The sequence below is a fragment of the Rattus norvegicus genome, chromosome 12 (assembly GCF_021556685.1).
Source record: "Rattus norvegicus strain SHRSP/BbbUtx chromosome 12, alternate assembly SHRSP_T2T, whole genome shotgun sequence".
NCBI classification, from domain to species: Eukaryota; Metazoa; Chordata; class Mammalia; order Rodentia; family Muridae; genus Rattus; species Rattus norvegicus.
Window position 1 is genome coordinate 20,260,281 of NC_141545.1, and position 27,359 is coordinate 20,287,639.

Consider the following 27,359-nt stretch of genomic DNA (forward strand, 5'->3'; position numbering starts at 1 on the left):
TGCCAAGCATGCATCTTTAATGCCAGCACTGAGGGGTACAGACAGGTGGATTCCTGTGGCTCACTGGCCAGCCAGCTTAGTTGAATCTATGAGCGCTAGGCTCAGTGAAAGACCCTGCCTTAAGAACTAAGGTGGAGAACTATCAATGGAGGAAGACCGTTAACCATCAACCTCCACACTTGTGCACATACACGCATGCATGCTTGCATGCACATCAGCACATACGTAAGTGGAGGAGAGATCACATGACCCCTCTCCTGAATCCTGAGTTGGCCAGCTGTGAGACAATGTCACCAGCCAGGCAGCTCAGTAGCAATATGTCACGCTGTTGGGGGGATCTGAAGTCCAAGGTCATGGGGTCTCAGCTTGGTTCCTACAGAGGACTGGAAAGGGATAGATGTGTTTTCTCATCTCCCAGTCACTTGCCACCAATCTTCGATGACCCTTCATTTGTGCAACTTAGGGGAAGCAGGCTTTATGGTGGCTCACAATTCCAGGTTACTGTTCATCACGTCTGGTAAGGCAATGCAGGGGTTTAAGGCAACCACATCCCACTCATGGTGAGGAAGAGAGAGAAATGAGTAAAGGTACACCTAGCAGTCAGGGGGCTCTCTCTACCCTTGTCCATGCAGGCCCCTAAACAAGGGGTTGCTGATGGCCACTTTCAGGTTGGGGCTTTGCACGTGAGTTCAGGCAATCAAGACAAGCCTCAACCCACCCACTACCCAGCTCCCCCCAACATGAACACAAGCCGAGTGGAACTGGATAATCTCTCAGCGAGCCTCTTCTCCCAGGTGACTCCCAGGTATGTCAGCTGGACAATTAATACTGACACTTCATAGGGGGACATGAATGCTGGGACTCCCCTGTCTCTTGGCCCCTTCGTCTTTACTCCAGGACCCCACCCAATAGGGTGGTCCTGCTCACTCTGAGGGTAGATCTTCCCACCTCAGTTCACCCAATCTAGAAACTCCCTCATAGACATGCCCAGAGGTCCCTGCTCCCTCATCCCGTCACCTACTTACCCCTACCCCTCCACCCTTACAACAACCCCCTCCACAACATGACTCTAAATCCCATAAATTGACAATTAGAATGAACCACCACAGGGCCTGCCTAAGGACCTTGTCTTAATTTGGTTATATGCAAAGAACTTATTTCCCAATAAGGCTGCATTCCAGGCCTCAGGGGTTAGAATTTCATCATTATTGAGCACATGATTACATCTAAAACAGTCCCCTCCTCTCTCTTCCCATGGAGAGGAGAGGGGTGACACAGGATTATAAATAGGTTATTGAGATTCTCTGAGACTCCAGAGAAAGCCCCAGGGCAACCCAGAGGGGACTCTGAAAATAAAGACACCCAGGGCTGCCTTCAGGCTGGAGATAGCATGGGTGCCCTTGTGCCCTGTTTGGACAGATGCCACTGAGGGTGGATGTGACTCAGACCAGCACCCTCTCCAGCAGAGGGCTTCTCACCCACTCTCTCTACTGCCTGGTCCACTTAGAAATAAGTTGTCTCCACCTTATGACCATACCACCACAGGCTAAACTGCTCTAACTAAGTTTTACCTGGCATGGTGGACTGGAAGCCCTCTGGAAGCTAAATTAAACCTTTCCTGGGTTTGCAAAGACAGCTCAGTTAGTAGACTACTTCCTCCGCAAAACCAGGGACTGAGGTCCAATCCCTGCACCCATATAAACCTTTGCGTGGTGCCATACACCTGTAATCCCAGAGCTGGGTAGGCAAAACTGAGAGGATCCCTGGGGCTCCCTAGGCCAGCAAATCTAGCTGAATTAGCAAGGCCCAAGTTTGGTGGGGAATCGTGACTCAGAAACTAAGACAGAAACTGACTAAGGAAAACTCCTGATGCTGGATGACAGTGGCACAGACCTTTAATCCCAGCACTAGGAGGGCAGAGGCAGGCAGATCTCTGTGGGGTCGAGGCCAGCCTGGTCTACAGAGTGAGATCTCTGGTCAAGGCTATACAGAGAAATCTTGTCTTAGAGAAACAAAAGAAGAAAAAGAAAAAAACAAGAAGACTCCTGATGTCAACATCTGGCCTCTCGACATGTGCTCTCTCTGTCTCTGTCTCTGTCTCTGTCTGTCTCTCTGTCTCTCTGTCTCTGTCTCTGTCTTTCTCCCAACCCACCAACAAAAATACACATACATAAATCAAGCCTCTCTTCCGTTAAGTTGTTTCAGTCAGGTGAGGCACGTTTAGGCCACGGCAATGGGAAAGTAATAACGCCGTGCATAAATATTTATCAGGTTAATTAATTAGCCCACTCAGCAAAACCCCACAACAGAGGACTTCATGGGAAATCTGTGGTACACTCATATCAGCTGTTAAAACATAGACACAAAAGGAGAGAAAGGAGACAATGTGTTTCTGTCCTCTGAAGGCTCAGGAAGATTGACTGCCCCGCTGTAAAACAGCTGAGTGTCTGGAGAGACACCAGGAAGCCATTTTTATCCCAGTGAGACCACAACTCATGGGTTGGGAGGATTTAGTAAATGAGCCCCTGGTGGGATGAGAACAAATGTGCTCTCCCGTGCTGGGCCTGACCCTGCCACCTCTGTTGGGGGAGAAATGATGTCCCCTCATACAGGTGGAGTGTCAGTACTGTCTGCCTGGGCTGCATCCCAGGTTTATATTCCTGATGTGTGTCCCAAGCCAGTGGAAGGGAGGGCAGGAGCTGGGGTGACAAGCTGGCCCTTAAATGTTCCTGTATAAGTTACTCTGTGCGTGCATGCGTGCATGCGTGTGTGTGTGTGTGTGTGTGTGTGTGTGTGTGTGTGTGTGTGTGTGTACCTGCTATGGCTTGGCTTGTGGAGTTCAGAAGACAATCATAGATGTCTATCCCCACTCCCCACCTCGTTCCAGGCCAGCTCCTTCTGTCCTCTGCTGCTATACGCACCAGGCTAGCTGGCCTGTGCGATCCCAAGGCTTCTCCTGCAACAGATGAACAGAAACACACTCTCTGGTCTGGCTTTAGTCGGGTTCCAAGGGTTCGAACCCAGGGCCTCATATTTGGGAAGCAGGCACTTTAACCCCTAAGACATTTCCCCATCTCCTGAATTAGTGACTTGGACTATCGCCATGACAAAGACCCAAGGAAGATGGAGCGACTTCCTGAGAGGAAGTATTCCTTTCAGACAGCAGTTTCTCTGTTTCCAGTCCACAGTTCATGCCCCCACCATGCATGTGGGCAGAACATGACGGTGGTGAAAGTTTGTGACGGAGGAACTTCTTCATGGTGGACAGGAAGCCCAGAGACAGACAGGAAACAGGGACTGGGTGAGATCTTCAATGCCTATCTCTCTACCCTACCTCCTCTAGCCGGTCCCACCACCTCCCAAAACAGTGCTCCTGTCTTGGCACCGAGTGTTGGAATTAGAAGCTGACAAGGTGAGTGACCCCTGTGGAGACCCCTCCCTGCCTCCCACCTCTAATGAGGCGGAGTCTCTGGTTTGCTGCTGTGTGTGCTAAGCCAGGAATCCTCCTGTCTCTGCCTCCCATCTCATCACAGACGCGTTCAGATTTGTGTGGGTTGTGGTCTCAGGTCCTTACATTTAAGTGACCAGAGCTTTAATCACTGAGTCTTCCCCCACCCCTATTCTCCTCTTTAACTCACCCATGAGCATATTCAGCATGGATATCACAGAGGGTAATGTCACTTTACAATGTCTGCATGTTGGATACACCCACAACTCAGGTAGGAGTGCAGGCCCCCTGTGCCTCATAGAACAGAAGCTAAGAACTTACATAAGCTCCCTTTCCACCCCTTCTGCCACAAGTCCCCACTGTGGGCTCTCATGTGGGAATGAGAGGATCCACAGACCGAGTCTCTCAAGCAGCCAAGATGGCGGGTGTGTATTTCCCATCTGCCCTCAACAACTTTCAGACTTGTATCTGTCAGTGATATTTGCTGCTGTCCCACAACAAAGACACCCTCAGCCAAGAGGAAAATGCATCTCTGACAGTGACTGCAAGACCGGCTGTACCACCTTAAAATTCCACTCTTGGTCCTAACCCTGGGCATGACTTGGGACATGAGACGGGCATCCAGGTATCCAGAGACCTTCAGTACTTTCATTGTATCTAAGTCCTAAACAGTAGACGGAGCCAAAAGCCACCTGCTGGGGAGGTGCACCTCCCTTCAGCTCCTGTGGCCTTCTGTTCCCAGCCCTGTTGCTGGAAAGTAAATGTTACACTGTGAATTCTCTCCTAACACATCAGTGGTCCATGACCAGGGCTTCATCCCCAGCAGAGAGGCCCATCCATCACTGCCAGTAAGTGGGATGCAGGTTTTCAGAGTTCTTGGCAAAATTCAGTTAACTCAAAGCCTGCACCTGTTCTGGGACACATTGCCAGGGCGGGAGGATTCAGGGACGAGGAGCTGGGTCTGAGCTGCCCTTCTTGAAGGTGATGAGAATAGCACTCCATACAGTGGACAGTCTGGGAGGTATCAGCCCAGAGTCGGGAGCAACACTCTACAGGAGGTGCACCCAGGTAGGAAGAATTCACACAGCCTGTTGCCAGGACTTTTCTCAGGAAATAACACAAGCTACTGAGGAGTAGAGGGGGCTTCCAAAGTGCAGGCATGCGAAATGACAGTCTCTCAGTCTGCTGAATGGAAAAGAGAGCCCACCGTGGGGTCCTGGCAGCTTTGCACCCTAGGGACAGCTGTCTCTGAGGACAGCATTTGACCAAAGAAGAACTCAGGCCCTCAGAACATTTGCCACTTCTGCTTCTGCTTGCAAAAGCGTCATACCTGGGCTGTGGAAGATGGCTCAGTCAACAAAGTTCTTTCTGGCCAAGCAGGAGAGCCTGTGTTCCACCCCCAGCACCTACGAGAACAAAAACAAATGAGCATTGTAACCCCAGAACTGGGGAGGCAGAGGCAAGAGGGTCCCTCAGACAGACTGACTAACTAGCCATCTTAGCCTACGTAGTGAATTCCAGATTCAGCGAGCAACCCTGTTTCAAATAAACGAGGTAGAAACTGGAGGTGGCTAGGTGGATGAAGATTTTGCCACATATGCGTGGAGAACAGAATCTGGATCCTTGGCACCCAGAACAGCCAGGCAAGACGGCACATAGTGGCAGGTTCAGTGGAGGACACAGAGACAGTTGGATCTTTGGCCAAATTCCAGATTTTAGCAAAAGACCTTGTCTCAAAAGTAAAATGGAGACGATCAAGAGAGACACCCAAAACTAACCTCTCATCTCCCCACACACACAAACACATATACCACACGGCCAAGTAAATAAATAAAAACCTAACATGATATATGGCTGCTGAAGAATCAAACTCACACACATGAATGCATACACACACGCACATGCACACACATATGCATGCACACACACACAAACACACACACCATAACTAAGGTTTGCCCTCATTCCCCAGGACATGTTACAGGTGTGACATTGACTTCCTTGGGAGAAAGTCATGCTGAGTGTCACACTTAAATGAATTAGGAATACCAAAGTCCACCTGTGTTCTGGCCCAGCTCAAGATAGTAGGTCCCTGCTTTTCAGATATATGGTTGCTGCCTCTGCTGCAGTGTATGAGGACAAAATAGTAAATATTATCTCCATCTTCTCTGGCCATCGGGGGAGGACGGACAGAAAAGGAGGTCGTAATTCTCTTTGCCAAAGTGAAGTCACCTTGCAGCTATTTTCCCATCCCGACCTTGATGCTCAGTGCTTTCCGATTGGTCTTCAGCTGTTTTGAAAGAAACAGGCTGCAAAGAGTTAGGTGTTAAAGTAGCCGTCAGTGTTCCTCTTAGCTGGGTTGTAGCTGAGAACGGAAGAAAAAGAGCTGGGAGGGAGGGAGGGAGGGAGGAAGGGAGGGAGGGAAGCCCTGGTACCCAGCACCAGCATAAACTGGACTGGTCCTGCAGGCCTGTAATCTCAGCACTTAGAAGGAAGGGGCAGCAGGATCAGAAGTTTAAGATCGTCCTTGGCTACATAAGCAGTTTGAGACCAGCCTGGACTACAAGATGCTAGCTTGCTCAAATGGATGAAGGAATGGATGGGTGGGTGGATGGATAGATGGATGATGGACAGACAGATGGACAGATGGATGAGCAACCCAATGCCCCCTGCTGAGTGGGCTCTCACAAGGCTTACTGGTCCCTCTGCCTCTAACTGACATACACCTGCCAGCAAACTTCCATAGGATCGATTGATTTGGCTCTAGACTTGGTCATGACCTCGGCAATGTCCCCCATTCTGAGATACCTGTTTTGGTGGCCTCTGTTACTGTCATAAAAGACTTTCTTGGCTTGTCGTCCACGTTGCCCTTCAAATCACATGTCCTTTAGGTATTTTCCCAACATGTCACATATCCCAGGCCTCCTTAGCCCAGATCAGTTCCCTCTGGCGGGGGTCTGTCTGTTCCTGGTTCTAAGGCTTCTGAGTGTGCCTCTTCAGCGTCCTGATAACACTGAGGCCCCAATATCTCTCCAGGAGACCACTCTGTTCCTCGTTCACCATTCCTCCGATGCTCCCCTGGCTGATCCAGCTGCCCATGTCTGCAGCGATTTTACGAGGCTTCCAACTTCAACCATTTAATAAATTACAGACTTCTGCTTGAATTTCCATAGGAAGTCTGCAATTAGCTGTGGGGGCATTTTGTTAAAACTTCTCTGTGGAAGATGCTGGAGGAAAAAGAGGATAAATTCTCATATTGTATTGTACTCCTGGGAAAGCACACACAGTTCCTCGCCTCCACATCGCCCCCCACCGCACTGCCATCAACCAAATTTCCCCTCTCTTTTGGCCAGCTGGTTCTTCTGAGCCTCGGAATTCGTTTTCAGGGTCCAGAACAGTTTCCAACATCCCCATCTCCATCAGGAGGGTCTTACTTGCCCGAGTTAGTTTTGCTCACATTGTAACATGCTTGAGAATAAACGTGAATCTTACTCACCGCTGTGACCTGCGTTCCACCAGCAAGTGGCAATCACAACTGAATTAGCATCATTCACGAAACTCGCTCTTGTATTTCGGAGCTGTTGAGAGACATCACGCAAGATGAAACTGGGCTCAACGAAAGCGCTATACCAAAGCATTGTTAGATTAGGGTCTCCCAGTAAGAGAGTCCCTTGGATCTAGAACCTTAGAAGTAGCATTTGTCTCGGCCTCCAAGGACCATCACAGTTCTGCCATCTGTCTCTCTAAATCCCTGGCAGGTGGGCAAAGACTGGGTTCACAGGATGGCTCCATGCCCGTTAGAAATATGAACACTGTAAAGAAATCTCTGGCTCTTTCCAAGGCTGCCCGAAAGGACTAGGGTTGTCAAGGAAGAACTCTGTACTTGGCTCAACAAGGTTATTCTCCATTTATTTCCCCGAAAGCAATCAAGCTCTGTACTCTAGGGAAGGGAGCAGGGGAGGACATCCACGGAAACTCCTAGGGGTCTCACCAGGGCTGGGGGATAGGCTTTGCAAGATCCCTGCTTTCTTGGAGCTTCCAAAGCAACAGATAACAGAGCCCACGGGAGAACTCACAGGGAGAGAGGCTTCCTTGAGAACTGGCACAGGAGTCACACACAAGAGCTGGGACTCCCCTTCAGGATGGAGGTCTGTCGAGGACTCATTTCCTGTCTTACTCTGTTTCTCTTTGTGGTGCTGGGGCTGTTACTTGGTACCCTGTACATGGTAGGCAGGTTCTCTGCTGCTAAGCCATACTCCAGCCCCTCACTGGGGGATTCTAGGCAGGGGCTCCACCACTGAGCCATGCCCCCAGACCCTCACTGGGGGATTCTAGGCAGGGGCTCTACCACTGAGCCACGCCCCCAGCCCCTCACTGGGGAATTCTAGGCAGGTGCTCTACCACTGAGCCACGCCCCAGCCCCTCACTGGGGGATTCTAGGCAGGACCTCTACCACTGAAGCATGACCCTATGCCAGGCTTGAGGTCTAATAACTTCTGAGAAATTATTACATTTGGGGTATAAGAACTTGTGCCCCAAGTCAGATCTGGCCACCTATTCTCAATAAGCCAATAAAAGAGCCAAATCAATAGTGAGAAGCAGAAATGGGAAATGTATTGATGTATTCAATGCGAGCACATTGAGAAAAGGGTCAAGGAGATTTGGTGAGAACGCCCACCCCCCCAGTCTCTCTCTAAGGCCCTAAAATGAGATCAAATTTTCAATAGAGGCCAAGGATATGCATATCTAAGTAGTTCCGTCTGTCAAGGTGTGGTCCCACCCACCATTGAAACATCCTTAGCTGGGCTTCAGCCTCCCAGGGTAAGGAAGTCTGGCCTGGGTAAACCTCCTTGGAAACAAGTTCCCCACCAGGTGGGGCCTTTTCCTCCTTCCAGCATGAGATTCTATGGAAATCCCCATTTCCTCCAGGCCCATTGTTTCAATAGTCTGATAAGTGAGTATCTCGTTAGAATACTTTGTTTCTTCCCGGCTGGTTACAAAGTGGAGAGTCTGTACCTGTCTGAAATTAACTCAAGCAGTTGACTGGACTTTCTCTCGGGCCTCATCTAGGAGTTAATCTCCCTTTTCTTATTTAACACATATAGATTTCCTGGAATACCAGTAAGCCTTAAAACAAGTCATTAGAAATTTTGTGGCTCAGTCCTGTCTGTTCCTTTCTGCATAACTTCAGGGAAACTTACCTTATTCTTCCATTAGTGACTGCCCTGCAGGAACTCCTCGAAGACCCAGAACATTTCTGCTCACCACCTCCAGACTCCTCGTTCCCAGGCAGGAATGGTTAGATGTCAGAGATCCCTTAACCATGACAGAAAGTTCTGGAATTGGGAGATCCTGGGATGAATTGTCCTGTATAGCAAGGAAAATTATGTTATTGTTGATTTGTGTGTGTGTGTGCGCGCGTGCACTTGTGCATGTGGGTACATACTCACACGCATGCTCACGAGTGCACAAAGACGCATGCATGCACATGTGTTATATGGGGGCCAGAGGATAATCTTGGCTGTCATTCCTCCGGCACCACCAATCTTTTGAGCCAGGGTCTCTCACTAGCCTGGAGTTCCCCAGGGAGGCCAGGCTGAATGGAAAACGCCAGAGATTCCCCCCTGTCTCCCCCTCTCCAGTGTTGAGACTAGGATGCAAGACTGAAACCAGAGGACGGCATAAGCTACCGTCTTAGTTGAGTTTCTATTGCTGCGATGAAGTACATGACCAAAAACCAAGCCGGGGAGGAGAGGGCTTCTTTGGCTTATGTTTCCGTGTTCGTCATTGAAGAAAATCAGGACAGGAACTCAAACTGCTCACTGGTTTGCTCCTCATGGCTTGCTGAGACTGTTTTCTTACAGAACCCAGGACCACCAGCCCAGGATGGCACCACCCACAGTGAACTGCACCCGCCCCCATCAATCGTTAATTAAGAAGATGCCTTAGAGCTGGATCTTATGGAGTCATTTTCTCCATTGAGGTTTCCCTCCTTTCATATAACTCTAGCTTAAGTCAAGTTGACATAAGACTAAACACATAGCTACAAAGGCCACCCCTAGTGTCCCAATTCCACCAGCTAGGAGTTATGTCCACAAGGTTGCACAATCCCTCAGACAACCCCACAAGGGGGACCCAGCGTTCAAACACTTGAGCTTGTTGGGAACTGCGATGAGTAGTCTGGGCCACTTGAGGAGACTTCAGGTCTCCTTGGAAATGACCTCTGAGATATCCATGAGGGAGCATCCAGATGGGATTAACTGAGGTAGAAAGACCCAGCCTACCTGTGGACGGCACCATTCTATGGGCTGGAGTGGGAGACTGAATAAAAGGGAGCACAGGAGCTGAGCACCATCTTCCACCTCTGCTTCCTGACTGCGGATGCCGTGTGAGCAGCTGCCTCTGATTCCCGCCTGCTTCTTTGACTTCGCAACTAGAACAGGCTGTGCCCTTGAACTTCGAGCTAAAGTGAACCCGTCCCTTCTTAAATTGCTTCTCTTGAGCATTTAGTCACAATAGCAACAACAGTAACTAATGTAGAGACTGTGGTGGTTTGAATATGCCTGGCCCAGAGAGTACTACTATTTGGAGGTGTGGCCTTATTGGAGTAGGTTTGGCCTTGTTAGAGTAGGTGTGGCCTTGTTGGAGTAGGTGTGGCCTTGTGGAGTAGGTGTGGCCTTGTTAGAGTAGGTGTGGCCTTGTTGGAGTAGGTGTGGCCTTGTTGGAGTAGGTGCCACTGTGAGCATGGGCTTTAAAACCCTCATCCTAGCTGCCTGGAAGCCAGTCTTCTCCCAGAGGCCTTCAGATGAAGATGTAGAACTCTCAGCTCCTCCTGCACCATGCCTGCCTGTATGCTGCCATGCTCCAGCCTTGATGATAATGGACTGAACTTCTGAACCTGTAAGTCAGCCCCAGTTAAATGTTGTCCTTATAAGAGTTGCCTCGGTCATGGTGCCTGTTCACAGCAGTAAAACCCTAAGACAGAGACATTTCACGTTTAAACTCTACCCAGCCCCAAATTTGGGGCCAGCTAAACATGTGTGCATAACACACACATCACTGTCTAGAGCTTCAATTCTCAATATTCCTAATGCTGCAACTCTTAAATACAGCTCCTCATATTGTGGTGACCCCCCAAACCATAAAATTATTTCATTGCTAGTTCATAACTGTAATTTTCCTATTGTTACGAATCATAACGTAAATATCTGATATGCAGGATTTCTGGCGTGTGACCCCTGTGGGGGTCCTGACCCACAGGTTGAGAACCGCCAGTGTGGAGCCACACAGCCTTCGGTCCTCCTGCTCCGGGACCGCAGCCCAGAAGAAGCACAGAGAACCACACGGCACTCAGTTTGCACCTTCACTCTCAGCCGCATAAACATTTGAGTTTTGCTGCCCCAGGCAACAGCTTGTTCCTTTTTAATTAACTTGCCTTTATTGATTTTACACATTTACCAGCAAACACCAACGCACCTTCACATGTGTCTGTGACGTTAGCACTTACCTGGCACTGCGTTCTGGTACACACCTGGTACTCCAGGCCACATATGGTACTCCCTGCTGGGTATGCCTTTTCATTGTAGGGAGGCTCAGAACGTCTCTGTGGGGAACTGGTATGTTGGCTTCTTTCTGTTTTCTAGGATTGGGCGTTAAATGAATGGTGCATGCTAAGATGTGCACGCCCCTATGCTCTCACAGAGAAACTCTAGGCAGGGGCTCTACCACTGAGCCACACCTCCAGCCCCTCACTGGGGGATTCTAGGCAGGGGCTCTACCACTGAACCACGCCCCCAGCCCCTCACTGGGGGATTCTAGGCAGGGGCTCTACCACTGAGCCACGCCCCCGGCTCCTCACTGGGGGATTCTAGGCAGGGGCTCTACCACTGAGCCACGCCCCAGCCCCTCACTGGGGGATTCTAGGCAGGGGCTCTACCACTGAGCCACGCCCCAGCCCCTCACTGGGGGATTCTAGGCAGGGGCTCTACCACTGAGCCACACCCCCAGCCCCTCACTGGGGGATTCTAGGCAGGGGCTCTACCACTGAGCCACGCCCCAGCTCCTCACTGGGGGATTCTAGGCAGGGGCTCTACCACTGAGCCACACCCCCAGCCCCTCACTGGGGGATTCTAGGCAGGGGCTCTACCACTGAGCCACGCCCCAGCCCCTCACTGGGGGATTCTAGGCAGGGGCTCTACTACTGAGCCACAGCCCAGCCCCTCACTGGGGGATTCTAGGCTGGGGCTCTACCACTGAGCCACACCCCCAGCCCCTCACTGAGCTGATAGCAGGTGCTTTCACCCATTGAGCCATCTCTTAGGTCCTCCAGCTTATTTTATTTTATTTTATTTTATTTTATTTTATTTTATTTTATTTATTTGATGAAAGTTCTCACAGGGAACCTGGCGCCTGCCGATTTTTCTAGATTGATTAGCCAGGGTGGCCTTGCCTCTCTAGCTCTAGGATTACAAGTGTGTATGCTTCTCTTCTCGCTCTTCTTGTGGGTTCTTAGGTATTGAACTCGGGTCCTCATGCTTGTGCAAGCCAGCACTTCAATCTCCCAGGTTCCATAAGTCAACAGACTTTACGGAAAGTATACCTCCATCCCGGTCCCATACTGCCCCACCCCAACCCTCACTGCCACTCCTCCGCCATGCGCTTTAGGTCTTTTAGGGAAAAAGCAACGGCCTCTCTAAGGCAAAGAGAGCTTTGCCAAGGATGGTCTTATCGATCAAAACATCGATCTTCCCAGCACTTGCAGTGCACCCATCGGGCCTGCAGATCAGAGGTATGCCAGTCTCAATTTTTTAATATACACCTGCGTGCATGTGTGTGTCACATACATATCTATTTGCACATATACAATTGTATCTACACACATGTGTGGACATGCCCACACTTATATTCATCCTGTTAGTTCTGTGTCTGTGGAGAAGGCAGACAGACATCTCAAAGTTCCTGGCCACGAACCCCGAGTCGACTCAGCTTGGGGAGTGGAGACTAAACATACCAGACACGGAGAAGGGTCTGGAGACGGTACCAGTTAGTTTTCACTGCTGTGACAGAAAGTACCCAACAAAAGCAACTTTATTTCATGGTTTGAGGGTACAGCCCATCATGGCAGGAAGCCCTGGGGTGGGAAGCGTGAGGCGGCTGCTCACACTGCATCTGCAGTCAGGAAGCAGAGAGAAATGGACACCGCTGCTCACTTTCTCCTTCCCCAGCCAGTGTTGTGGTTTGCCTTGGAGTTCTCTCTGAATTTGTAAAATAAAGGCAAAAGCTCGAGATTTGGGCAGAGGGAGGAGTCAGGAGTGAGAGGGGAGGAGTCAGGAGGGGGAGGAGTCAGGAGGGGAGGAGTCAGGGAGGAGAGAGGAAAGGAGCGAGGAGAGAGTTGTCGTGGGAGAAGGAGAAGCTGGAGACCTGGCAAATAAAAGGTGCAAGGGATAAGGGATTTGGGAGCTAGGGATAGGACAGTGTAGGGTGGATCTGCCCAATCTAGACGCTAGATTGTTTTCATATTAATTGAGTTGCGTTTTCTTTGTACTGGCCGATTCGGGTTGGAGAGGAAACTGCAACAAACTGCAACAAGCCAGGACTCAGCCCACGAGATACTGCTCCCTTCACTCTCCAAGTAAGTCCATCTAAAATCTCCCTCACCGAGATGCTCAGGGGTGTCTCTTAGATGATTCTCGAGCCTCACAGAGATGCCTAAAGGTGGCTTCTAGGTGATTCTAGATCCTCTCAAGTTGACAGTCAATTCAAACCATCACTGAGATCCTCCCTATGGGCCAGGGTACAGATCTGGGTGCCAACAAGGCCAAGGCATGGGTGCAGCATATTCCTGTGAGACTGTGTGGGGGTTGGGGAAGATGGCTACAAGCCAAGGGTGCAGTCAGGGTTATCTTCAGCAGCCACAGCTATGAATGCACACCAAGAACACTGATAATCTCTTCAGAGATAGACCAGGGGTCTGTGGGATACCAGATGGGTCTCTACAACACATGAATCCGTGAAGAAAGTATTATCTGGAAGTTCCACTGAGTGGCATGCCCCAGGCTGCTCCTCATGTGGCTTAGGTCTTATCCACATGGCTCCATCACCATGTGGCCTCTGGGGTGCCCTTGGGGAGGTTACACAGAATTAGTTTTGCTGGTTAAAGCCAACCTCAGGCATGTCAGCACTCAGAGTGGGAGAGTGACCAAGATTAGAATTATCGGGTGTCACGGCTCACTCTGCTTGAATCTGTCTATCACAAAAGAAAGTTCATATTTAAAGACACAACAAAGACCCCATTAAACTCCCAGTAGTGACTTCTGCTTATGAACCAAAACTTTGGAGTGGAAGTGTACGTGTAGAACCTCCAGGGCCATTAGACTTCCTTTACTAAAAATTCTGTTTTCAAAGCTAGCCCATCCTCCTTGAAGTGTGTCTCAGAGCTGTCTTTCTTTTTCATGGCTTAGTAATATTTCCATTGTGCGCACTAGTATTACTAAGTATTACTAAGTATTACTAGGACTAGATTGTACCCATCCACACTTGCATTTGTTGGCCATGCTGGTTGTTTTGAACATTGCGAATGGGACCAATATGGACATTCAGGTACAATCAGCGTGAATACAGGGATTTAAAAAACAGCCACACTCCCAGAAGCAGATCTTAAGTGAAAATGTAGATTCTTTGGTTCTCATATTCCTAATACATATTCCTGGATTATATATTAGAAGTAGATAGAGCCAAGAGCTGTGTGAGGATGTAGACAGTCTGCCAGGTCCTCCTGGCTTTCCTGAGTTTTTTCTGGGCTGAGTCTGATTTTAACAAGGAATCAGAACCAGAAAATGGCTCTGATCAAATCCTTCCCAGGTGTCAAAAGAACACAAATAAAGCCCACTGGTAGGGGCCATTTCCAGGGGTGGGGATGAGTTTGATCTCAGTCCTTCTTTTAAAAGCAGATGTATATACATGCATCCATGTGCACACACACTGACCTTTGTGGGCACACTCAATGATCACACACATACTCACGTGCACACACACTAATTCATGTGCACACACTCATGCCTACACACATATTCATGCCTATACACATACTCATGAGCACATATACATTCATACACACACACACACATACACATACACACACACACACACACACACACACACACACACACACACTGCTGAGCCCAGAGATAACACCATCATTTTCACTACTAAGGATTCCCAAAGAGTTCCCAAGCCCTCTCGGGATGATGCGTTTTCTTTTTTCTCGTTTGTTTGTTTGTTTGTTTGTTTGTTTTGCATGTGTGTTTGCAGGTGCATGCATGCCACAGCACACGTATGGAGATTAGAGGGACAACCTTGGGTGTTAACCCTTGCCTTTCACCTTGTTTGAGACAGGGTCCTTCTTTTGTTTTTTGCTGCTGTGTCTGCTAGGCTAGCTAACCCAGGGGCTTCCAAGGGTCTTCCTTTCTCTGCCCTTCACCTCACCACAGAAACACTAGGAAAATATAGATAGATAGATAGATAGATAGATAGATAGATAGATAGATAGGCAGACTGATGATAGATAGATAGATAGATAGATAGATAGATAGATAGATAGATGATAGATAGGTAGTCAGTCAGACAGATGATAGATAGATAGATAGATAGATAGATAGATAGATAGATAGATAGGTGATAGATAGATAGGTGATAGATAGATGATAGATAGATGATAGATAGGAGATAGATAGATAGATAGATTGATTGATAGATAGATAGATGACAGATAGATGATAGATAGATAGATAGATAGATAGATAGATAGATAGATAGATAGATAGATAGACAGACATACAGACAGACATACAGACAGACATACAGACAGATAAGATAGATACTCCCCATCAACTTTGCATGGCTTCTGGGGAATTTGAACTACAGTCCCCACAATTAAGCAGCCATGATTTACCCACTGAGCCATGTACCCGGCTTTGTTTTATCTTTCCAATCCCAGAAATGACAGCATCTGAGAAAACATGAAGATGTAGTCAGAACAAAAAGACCTTAACATCCCCAGCCTCACACCTTTGGTCTCCATGGGTCCACAGAACTGTCATTGTTGCTATATTTTGAAAGAAACATCACCAGCCCCAGGGGCTCCAGAGGTCTGGGGCTTGGAGTTACAACTCAGGATCTCAATAGATTTTGGCTGTTATGCAAAATTAATTATCTTGGTCATTTGAATGTTTTCCTCCAAACATAATATAATCTCATTACAGACTACTCCATACCAGAGTGAATCGCGAGCCAAATTCCATTTAGGAAATTGAAGGTAATTTAGAGTTATATGATTTGAAGAGAGAGAGTGGGGGTGAAAAGGAAGAAACTCCTTTCTTTGCTAAATGCTAATTTGGTCGGACTCCATAATGTAAAAGTGACTTTCATTTGCTTGGGAATTGCTGTAAGCGTAGAGGGCAGCGAAGGCTCAGTTTGAAATGTTTGAGTAAGTTTGCCTGCTGTCTTTGAGAAGTCCTGAGGAGCAGCTGCAAAGGGCACAATTCCAATGGGCTTTCATAAGACAGAATGTGTGTGTTGGCAGTCCATGGGAAACGCAGCTCTTACAGCCATAGACAATGAGGATCCCAGAGACGAGACCCAGGAGAAACACACAGAGGGAAAGCAGCCCCACTGGATGGTTTGGACAAGTAGTTTATATAAGTCTATCAGTCAGCCTCTGTAACAAAAGAACGCATAGTAGGTCATTTACCATTATAAAGGGGTGTGTATTAGCTGGTTTAGCTGCTATAACAAGAAGAGTGTGCATTAGCACATCTGTTACAACAAAAGGGTGTGAACTGGTTCAGCCACAGTAAGAAGGTGTGCATTGGTCAGCCGAGAGTCACATGTCATATGCTCGCTCAGCTCTTGTAAGGAATGTGTGCGGGTTAGTCAGCTCAGCTGCTGGACAAAGCGCTGGGTGATGTAATATTGCAAACCTGTTTTCTCGCAATGTGAGAAGCTGAAGGTGTGAGGTTGGAGCATGTTGGCAGACCCGAGGCCTCATAGACGCTGTCTTCTCACAGCATCCCCATGTGGTCATCTCTCTCTCTCTCTCTCTCTCTCTCTCTCTCTCTCTCTCTCTCTCTCTCTCTCTCTCTCGTCTGTGTTGTTCTGTCTCCTTTTTACTTCACCGTCTTTGTAAGATTGCATGCATTCAGATTGGATGCAAGTCCAACTCAGTAACTTACTTTTAAGTTAAGTTAAGTTGTCTGTCTGTCTGACTGTCTTCAACATTAGAGATGGAAGCCAGTATTTCTAACATGCCAGGCAAGTACTTCACCACTGAGCCACACCCCAGCCCCTCCCTGGGGGATTCTAGGCAGGGGCTCTACCACTGAGCCACGCCCCCAGCCCCTCACTGGGGGATTCTAGGCAGGGGCTCTACCACTGAGCCACGCCCCCAGCCCCTCACTGGGGGATTCTAGGCAGGGGCTCTACCACTGAGCCACACCCCAGCCCCTCACTGGGGGATTCTAGGCAGGGGCTCTACCACTGAGCCACGCCCCCAGCCCCTCACTGGGGGATTCTAGGCAGGGGCTCTACCACTGAGCCACGCCCCCAGCCCCTCACTGGGGGATTCTAGGCAGGGGCTCTACCACTGAGCCACACCCCAGCCCCTCCCTGGGGGATTCTAGGCAGGGGCTCTACCACTGAGCCACGCCCCCAGCCCCTCACTGGGGGATTCTAGGCAGGGGCTCTACCACTGAGCCACGCCCCCAGCCCCTCACTGGGGGATTCTAGGCAGGGGCTCTACCACTGAGCCACGCCCCCAGCCCCTCACTGGGGGATTCTAGGCAGGGGCTCTACCACTGAGCCACACCCCAGCCCCTCACTGGGGGATTCTAGGCAGGAGCTCTACCACTGAGCCACGCCCCCAGCCCTCACTGGGGGAGTCTAGGCAGGGGCTCTACCACTGAGCCACACCCCCAACCCCTCACTGGGGGATTCTAGGCAGGGGCTCTACCACTGAGCCACACCCCAGCCCCTCACTGAGAGACCCTAGGCAAATGGGTATTTCTGAGCTATACCCCAACCCATAGTTCACATTTTATTTTGAGATAGGGACTTACTAAGTTTCCCAAACTGGACTTGAACTTACACTGTAGCCCTAGCTAGGCTTGTAGTCCTTCTCTCTGAACCTTCTAAGTAACTAAGGTCCCAAGCCTGTGCCGTGACTGTGCCTCTATCGGAAACTATCTCTCCAAGCTCCTGATGGTTTCCAAAGGGTTCTACGTAGATGCCGAACCCTCACTGGAACACTCTGTTCTTCTCGAGGTGAGCGATGCTTGCTCCCGGCCATGACGTTCTGCCTCACCGTGGACCTGGAAGCAGTGTAGGCAACGGACTGAGACTACGGAAACAGTCAGCCATGATACGTCCATCTTCAAGTTCATGTACTCACCGGCTCATCTGGGGCCTATTGTTTTGAGGGACGTTCTGTGTAAGTGTCTCCACTACAGCAGGCAAAGGAAGGGTCTGAGAATTTGCGGAGGAATTGACATTGGAGTGGAGACGCCAAAGATGAGAAGGCATGAATCAGCCGGACAGCAAAGTGAGTTCAGAGACAAAAGTAGAAAGTGAAGATGATATTCAACCACATGTCACAGAACAGTGAAGATTCTGGAAAGTCCCCAAAACCATAGGAGGCAAGGAGTGGCACTCAATGCCCCTTCTGTTGTGGTGATGAAGCGCTCTGACCCAAACCAATCTAAGGCACCAAAGGTTTATTTAACATATCCTTCTAGGTCATAGCCCATCACTTAAAGAAGTCAGGGCAGGAACTCCAGAGAATCATGGAAGACACCTCTTGCTGGCTCCCTTAGCTAGCTTTCTTATATACCCCAAAAGAATGGTGCCACTTAGGGCAGGTTGGGCCCTCCTACATTGATTAACAATCAAGACAATCCCCCACAGATATGTCCTCAGGCTAAATCTGACCTGAGAACTCTATCAGTGGAGACTCAGCTAGAGTTCTCTACTCTTACACAGTTTAGGGCCCAAAACTAGGGATGGTGCTGCCCACAGTGGGCGGAGTCTTTCCATATCAATTAACAATCAAGACAATCTCCCACAGACATACTCAGAGGCCAACCTAATCTAGACAACACTTCACTGAGGCTCCCTCTCGGGTGACTCTAAGTTGTGTTAAGCTGTCAGTTAAAACTAACCACATGTGACCTAGTAAACCAACTAGTATAGAACAAATCAGTGCTTTGCTAAGTGTCTGTATCAGCCAAGTGCTGGCATCTGTCCTTTCGGTGACCATGGTGTAATCAATCCTCTCTGGAGCAGACACTTTTATCCCTGGGCTATCACAAGTTGCCACAAAGCAAACTGAAGTCTCTCACTGTTCTGAGGGCCAGAAACCTGAGCTACAAATATTGGCTGGGTGGCATCCCTGGTTCTATGGGGCAGTACTCTGTGAGCTTCTGGTAATTCCCGAAAATTCTTGGAACTGATTCTGTGATGTGCAAATCTATCTCTCTGGCTTCTGCCTCTCACCCGTGTTTCTCTGTGCTGGAGTCTTTTAAAAGCCCATCAGTTTCTCTCCTTTTGGCTGTGACAGGACACCTGGCAAGCGGCTACGTGAGGAAGGAAGGGTCCTCTCAGCTTATGGTTCCTCTTGGCTGCAGATGCATGAAGCTGCTGGCCACATCGCAACCACAGTCAGAAAGCAGAGAACAGCAGGCTTCCTCCTCTTCGCTCAGCCTGGGATCCAAGCCTATGGTGAGACGCTGCTCATGAGGGTGCGTCTTCCTGCCACAGTTTTCTCAATCTATAAGCTCCCTAAGTGACCTCCCCAGAGGCTTTCTCCTAGGTGACTCCAGTTCCTGTCAAACTGGTGATTAATGTTAACCACCACCGGGCATGGCGGCCCACACCTTTAGTAGCAACACTCAGGAGGCAGTGGTAAGCAGATCTGTGAGTTCAAGACAAGCCTGGTCTAGACAGACAGTGAGACCCTGACTTAAAACAGCAGTTAACCATCACACTTATTGTTGGATTTATGGGTTAATTGTTTTATAAACAAAAATCCCAGTCATTCAGTTTTACCAGTGAAGACTCAGGAGCCAGACACTGATTGGTGAATGCCCACTAGCCCAGAAAAGAAAGCACCTGAAGGAAAAGGTCCCCTCTCCTTCTCCACGCTGCCTTAAATATCTTTCCTTTCAAAGACCTTCCTTTCTGTTCACTTACATTTACTCCCTTTCAGCTTGGTTGCTTGCTCTGCCTCTTGACCTGTGGTTGACTTTATTTAGCTCTTGAATTAAAGGTGTGTGCTAGGGTTGAGCCACACCACGACGAGATTATTTTCAGTCACTAACACAATCTTGTTTTTCATAGTGTGATCAAATATCCAGCAACATGGTGGGTCCTACCCTAAATTAAGACGATGTCATCTCAAGATTCTACAGCTACAAACAGCCTATTTCCAGGTGAATTTGCTGTAGTAATTACTTCTTCACCACTCACTGTGGCAAGCACCCGCTGGAAACAACTTTAAAGGGGCTTTTATTTTAGCTCAGGGCTTCAGAGGGATTTCAGTTCATCATTGTCAAGCAGGCATGGTGGCAGTGTGTGACATGGAGCTGCTGTTCATATCACAGTGAACCAGGAAAGATGGAACTCTCTGGAACCAGGAGCGGGTGTAACCTTCAAAGGTTCGCTCCTAGCAAACTATATCTGCCTCTCAGGCTTCACCTTCTAAAGGGGTTACGAGTCTTCAGAACAGCGCCACCTGCTGGGAGCCAAGAGCACAGCATGAGAGCCGCTCAGCGACCAGTCAGATTCTGGTGAATATGGACTTGGAAAAGGACTCTATTTGGGTGTCTACAGATTTCGCCACTTCCTTTTTATCATATATGCATATGTGTGCATATTCATATGGGGGAGTGTCATTCCACACACACATGTATATTTTCATGAAGTCAAATGTGGATGTCTCCTCAATCATCACCCACCTTGATTTCTTGAGAGAGTTCCCTCACTGAGTCTGGAGCCCACTGATGGGGCTAGACTGACTGACCAATGAGCCTCAGGGATCCTCTGTCTCCACTTCCCCATTACTGGCGTTACAGGCATATCACAGATACTAGAGATCTGAACTCAGTCCTCTCGTTTATACAGCTAGCACTTTACCAACCAAGTCCCAGGGTTCCTCTTGTTATAACGCCCAAGGCCCCATAGCTGGGAGCTGAAGAGGGGGTGCTTCTAACCTTCCCCCACCCTACTACGTGTTATAAAGATTTGAGAGGGCTCAGGGTTGACAAGATATATACTAAACTCCATGATTAGTCTTTGCTTACCTAAAATGCATGTTCCCAGAGGCCACAGACACAAATCGTCTCTCTCTGTCTCTCTTCTTCCCTCTCCCTGTCTCCCTCCCTCTTTCTCCCCCTCATCCTTCCCTCTGTCCTCTCTCTCCAGGACCTCATGCCCTAGAAATTGGAGAGAAAGCTGTGACACACCCAGGGTGAACTGTCTGCTGTTTGCCCTCCCGTCTACTGCCGTTGTCTTTGGCATTGGTGACAGCAAAGGCCCCAGTCTTTCACCTGCTCCCCTTCTCACCTGTTCCTCAGTCTCAGGTGCCTTCTAGCACCTTCCATTCTTCATGGTCTGTTTCCCAAGGATTAGTTTTGGAAACGAAATGAGTAAACAAAAGAAGAGGCAGAATTCAACTTGATCCCAATGAATCTCAGTCAAATAAACCGGGTCTTTTTTATTCTGTTCAGTTTCTTGCTGTCTAACAGGCTTTCATGGGCCCTGTGTGTCAGTAATCTGTTGGCTTTGGGGAAAGTATTTATGCAGAATCATGCAATCTCGTACACTGTTAAAGTGGGGGGACAATGGGATGCTTCATGAGTGTGGACTCTGATCCCAAGGGTCCATCTCCCATTAAGAAGGTGTTCTGGTTTCTTTCTCTTGCTGTGACAAACACCACCACTGAATTTGGGGGAAGAAAGGGTTTAATTCAGCTGCAGGTCACTGCCGCTTACTGGCTGGTCCACAGTCTCATTCTTCCATATATAGCCTAGGATTGCTTGCCCAGAGGGAACGGCACTGCCCACAGTGGGTTGGGTCTTCCCACATCAATTTGCAACCAAAACAATCCCCCACAGACACTTCACAGACTCACCTGGTCTGGATAATCCCTCCATCATGACTCTCACCTCTGGTGCCTCTAGACTGTGCCAAGTTGACGGTTAGAAGTCTCAGTCACTGAGTTAGAGGGAAACGTAGGCATCGCTGTAGGGTTTGGACTCCTACTTCAGGGTGGTCTTGTTTGCAACCTCCAGATTGTAACTCCTCACCTTTAGTTAAAAGTAGAAAATGGGAGCTAAGTAAAATGTTTCCCTGCAAGTGTGAACTTGGTTCCCAAGAATCCACATAAAAAGCCAAGTTGTATACATACAAAACTGGTACTGAGGAGATGGGAGGTTGCTCAGTCCTGCTTGGCCATGGCCAGGGTGGTGTGACAACATAGTTCCCACTCCTGGGGCAGAGTCAGCAGGGCATGGGCCTCTAGGGCATAAGCCTTGCTTGTATAAGACTATATAAGATATATAAGACTATAAGATATATCTTATATAGTCTTATACAAGAATATATATAATATTCTTACTTCAGGAAATATTCTCTGTCAAGGTTATTGGGGAATGTTCTCCCTGACAAGGTTAATGACTCCATGGTAATTGGAAATAGCATGAGTCCAGGAGTTGAGGGTGTGTCAACATCCTTAGCAAAAATGGTAAAGGCTGAGACCTTCAGGACAGCCCTTAAAGCTGTGGGAAAGGACTCTGAAAACATGAGTTCAAAAATACATAATGTCTCAACTATGCAGTATCTAAGGATGCAATATGAGTTGTATAAGGAGCTTCACAGATCTAAAGGAACGGGGGCAACTGCACTGTGAGCCAGCGTCTCAGAAAGATACTAAGGAAGGAGATAAAGAGATTTAGGGAGTGGTATGGCAGGGCATGATCCCACCCAGCTAAGTTTTTTGTTTGTGCTTACAAAGGCAGGCAGACTCCGGAGTTCAAGGTCAGCCTAGAACAGTGGGAGGTTAGGGTCCAAGCCTACGCATGGAAAGAATGGTAATTTCATGGTGGGGCCCCACCCAGCTTGCTTATTGTCTGTGCTTAACAAAGGCAGGCTGATCTCTGAACTCTTTTGTAATGTTAAATAAAATGTGCTTGCTGTCTCTAAGAATCAGAGGCTGGGGTTAGGGGATACTGATTCATGGAATAATTAAAAGGAAACCTAGGGCAATACTGCATTAATATGTAAATAAAAGGCTGCACTTTTGATTTGCAAGAGACCAGCTATCAAGAGTTTTTAGAATCCCAAGAGAAAGCTGTCTCAAGAGAGAGCTGTCTGAAAAGCTGTCTTGAGCAGAACTTGTCAACTTGTACCCCACCATTTGACTTCTAGTCTTTTTTCGCCACTCTCAAACACCCTCTTTTGCAGGAACCCCTCTACAAGCTGATGCCAGTCCATGGCAGGAAGTGATAGCAGGTAGCTCCCTGGAAGTCCATGGGCCAGTTGACCTTTCCCTCTTGAAGGTTCAGGACAATGAAAAGCTGTGTGTCAAACAAAAGTTGGCAATTACTAGTTTTACTTTCATTCTTGTTGCTGTGACTAAGTAATCTAATAAGAACTTGGAAGAGAAAGGGTATGTTTTAGCTCATAGCTCCAGGGTGAGTACATCACTGTGGGTAACTCAAGGCAAGAACTTCAATAGCTATTCACATCACATCCATAGTCGAGTAGACAGAAATGAATGTAAACATGCTCTCAAGCTTGCTTGCTTGTGTGCTTCCTTCCTTCCTTGCTTTCTTCCTTGCTTCCTTGCTTGCTTGCTTCTTTCCTTCCTTGCTTGCTTCCTTCCTTCCTTCCTTCCTTGCTTCCTTCCTTCCTTCCTTGCTTCCTTCCTTCCTTCCTTGCTTCCTTCCTTCCTTGCTTGCTTCCTTCCTTGCTTGCTTACTTCCTTCCTTCCTTTCTTGCTTGCTTCCTTTCTTCCTTGCTTGTTTACTTTCTTCCTTGCTTCCTTCCTTCCTTCCTTGCTTCCTTCCTTTCTTGCTTGCTTCCTTTCTTCCTTGCTTGCTTCCTTCCTTCCTTCCTTGCTTGCTTCCTTCCTTCCTTGCTTGCTTCCTTCCTTCCTTGCTTGCTTCCTTCCTTCCTTCCTTGCTTGCTTCCTTTCTTCCTTGCTTGCTTCCTTCCTTCCTTCCTTGCTTGCTTCCTTCCTTCCTTGCTTCCTTGTTTCCTTCCTTCCTTTCTTCCTTGCTTCCTTCCTTTCTTGCTTGCTTCCTTCCTTGCTTGCTTCCTTGCTTCCTTCCTTCCTTCCTTGCTTGCTTCCTTCCTTCCTTGCTTGCTTGCTTCCTTCCTTCCTTGCTTGCTTGCTTCCTTCCTTGCTTCCTTGCTTCCTTCCTTCCTTCCTTGCTTGCTTCCTTCCTTCCTTCCTTGCTTCCTTCCTTACTTCCTTCCTTCCTTTCTTACTTGCTTGCTTCCTTGCTTCCTTGCTTCCTTCCTTCCTTGCTTCCTTGCTTCCTTCCTTGCTTCCTTCCTTCCTTCCTTGCTTCCTTCCTTCCTTGCTTGCTTCCTTCCTTGCTTGCTTCCTTCCTTCCTTCTTGCTTCCTTCCTTCCTTGCTTGAGCTCAGCTCAATTTCTCTACCCATATACATCAGAATCCTCTGCTTAGGGAATAGTGTTACCCAAAGTAGGCTGGTCCTTTCGCATCAATTAACTTAGTGAAGATAATCCCCAGCAGAAATGCCCACAGTCCAGCCCAATGTAGATGATCCCTCATTGAGACTGTCTTCCTAGGCGATTCTACATCGTGTTGAATTGACGGAGTCAACTGTCACAGCATCTAAGGATGGACGCTTCAGCTTGTCTTCTGATTTCTGTGTCTAAACATCTACACATGTTCACCCACATATGAACATGTGTGTGAACCACGCAGAAGATGAGACGTAAGAGAACTCTAAAACAGTATGGGCAGAGGACATCTAAATCCTACAACAGGAAAAGCAGCTACCCTGAGATGTCCGGTTACTGTGTACATAGGGACTTTCTTCTGGTCATGGACTTGCCTTAGCTCCACACCATGCCCACATGACAAGTGGGAAGCCATCCATATTCAGTACACTCTGCAACTGCACCCTGCAGGCACAGGTGATGTGGGCACAGAGTAGAAGAACAAAGGCCTGGGAAAAGGAGAGCTGGGGATTTGGTTGTGGATATCATCTGTGCTTTGTCCTGTAGAACCTGGCTCCCCTTGGAACTTGGGAAATGGAGCAGGAAGAAAACCAGCAAGAATTTCTGAGGAAGGTGACAGACAGATCTTATGATGGCTTTGGACCAAAACAACTTGAAGAAAAGGGCTTCTCTTGGTCTCACTGCTCCAACACTTTAGTCCAACACAATGAAGAGGAAGTGGCAGAGTGGCCCAGTTCACAATGGTGGGGGCGCATAGAACTGGCTGATCACATTGTAGCAGACCAGGGGACAGAGAGAGCCTGGGCCATGTTCACTTTTCCTGGGGAGACATTTAGTCACCCCAGATGGGTACCAAGGACAGGCAAAAGTACTATTTCATCCAAGTCTAACTTGGGATCGATAATTTTAGTGGACTTGCTTACCAAGAAGTATGAATGACCCCAAAGCATTGCCACAAAGTCCCACGTCATTATGCATGGCAACTGAATGGTAGTCCCATCATAGAAACCCCCTTTTAGTCAAGCTTCTGTTCTCTGTAAACATCTCCCCAGATGCCTTGCAGCTTCAGGAGGAGGTGATCTCAGGGTGATGTACTGACCCTCCTTTCATCCACCCCATAGGGAATGCCAATGTCTCTATTACCATACCACAGACCTGGCTGGTACTGACATTTACCGCTCTGGTTGCCATGGCAAAGCCCTAGATGAAGACCTCAAAGGCCCATCTCAATCTCTGCTGGCCAGACCCCACCTCTTAAAGGTCCACAGATGACAAACAGTTCCATAATCATGGGGACAACCCTTCAAAACGTGGCTCTATGAGGAGCAGATCAGAACCAAACCTTAACAGGGCTTAAAACCCGTCAGTCGTCGGGGCTTTGAGCCTGGGTTTCCTGGTGTCAGGAAGTGAGGCGGACACAGCCATGATTACCATTCAAGTTCCTCATGGCTTCCCTGACAAGGATCTGCATTTCTGTACCGAAGGATGTGTCAAGAAAGAGATGCTATATGAAGCCAGGGCTTGGTTGCACACACCTTTAATCCAGCACTGGGGAGGCAGAGCAGGTAACTCTGTGACTTTTAGGCCAGCCTGGTCTACATAGCGAACTCCAGGTCAACCAGGGCAACACAGAGAGGCCCTGACTCAAAACAACACCACCCAAGCAATAATGGCCAAAAAAAGATGTATATGAATACTCCACTCCCATGTCAACTTAACAGTGGTAATTGCAGAGGGATGGGCCCCAAATTCAGTCTCTCCTGCCAGAAAATATTTAAGGGACAGAGAGAGCTGTGGAGAGACGTCTCCACAGCTAAGGGCACTTGCCAACAAGGCTAAGGACCCATGTTTAAACCCTAGGAAGGTTCAAGAGAGAAATGTTAAGGGACAGCTGACTCCAATTTTCTTTTTAATTAGACTTTGATCATGTCCTTAGCTAGAGATCAATTTGCTTTTTTGGTTTGTTTCAGTTTGTTTTGGTTTTGGATTTGTTCTTTCTTGATAATTTTATGAATTATACATTGTAAATTGTTTCCATTGTTCTAAGAATTGACTGGCCATAAAATGTTTCATGGTGTGTTAACTGTCTGACCATAAACCCATAAACCTGTCACATGCGCCTTTCCCATGATTATAAAAATAGCTACAAAATTCCACTTTCATAATCACTTGCTTTCCTTTTTTTTTTTTTTTACAAGTGTCCTCTTGCTTTTGATCTGCTGCTGTCATTCTGCTACTCCTGAGGACAGCCTGGCCAGAAGAGTAACATTTTGCCTTGCTGCATCTCAGCGCTAGCTCCTCGTCTTCAACACCATGACAAGAAACAGCTCCCCAAAGTTGTCCTCTGACCTCCACTTACACACAACTGCATGCACATACCACTATTATCCCCACAAATATACATATATACATACACACATACACATATATACACACCACACACACAAATATACATACTTATATATACATATAGATGTAATTTAAAAAAAAATCTTAGAGAACAGGTCCCAATTTTTAAAATAAGGAAAGACAAAAAGGAAAGCAGGAAGGAAGAAGGAAAGGAGGAAGGAAGATATTTCCATAGCACATATGACCACACACACACACACACACACACACACACACACAAGATAGATGGATGGATGGATAGATGGATGGATAGATAGATAGATAGATAGATAGATAGATAGATAGATAGATGATTTTAATAAGGTGGAAGAGCTATTAAGGAAGACACTCAACATTGACCTTGAACTTCCAGAACACACACATGTGTGTACACACACACATACACATGCATGTGCTCACACACATGCACACACATGCAAAGAAATTAGCCATCAGAGTAACCATGGCGACCATTTGTAGAATGGTCCTGCCAGGACCTTTGAGAGACCAGATGGGAAGAGTCAAAGGTACCTTGGTCCTGTCTCCTAGAGAGCCAGGATGTACTCTTCTTCCCAGCCATCCATGTAGAGCCATTCCACATGGCTCAGCTACAACAGAGAAAGTCAGGGATAGAGTCCAGGTGGTGTCTCTTGGGAAGGTGAGGCTCTGTCCCCAGTAGAGAGTACAGGGGCAGGGTGAGAGCCTTACAGCTCCCTCCTCTTGACAGCTGCATGCATCAACAACCAAAAGAAACACTTCCTCT

The 27,359-nt window shown here is 48.1% G+C and overlaps 1 long non-coding RNA gene across 3 annotated transcripts; it reads right to left on the reverse strand.

Annotated features, from left to right (window-relative positions):
* LOC102547234 (uncharacterized) lies at positions 1 to 27,359 on the reverse strand. 3 transcript variants are annotated; one of them, XR_015634673.1, is made up of 6 exons: positions 27,128 to 27,359; positions 21,627 to 21,801; positions 8,650 to 8,815; positions 6,945 to 7,026; positions 6,257 to 6,675; positions 1 to 4,854 (listed from the first exon to the last, which is right to left on the reverse strand). It is a non-coding gene; the product is annotated as an uncharacterized LOC102547234 (long non-coding RNA). The 3 variants fall into 3 exon arrangements; XR_015634674.1 differs by lacking the exons at positions 1 to 4,854; positions 6,257 to 6,675; positions 6,945 to 7,026; positions 8,650 to 8,815 and adding an exon at positions 19,986 to 20,228 and having other exon boundaries at positions 27,128 to 27,341; XR_015634675.1 differs by lacking the exons at positions 1 to 4,854; positions 6,257 to 6,675; positions 6,945 to 7,026; positions 8,650 to 8,815 and adding an exon at positions 19,986 to 20,231 and having other exon boundaries at positions 27,128 to 27,334.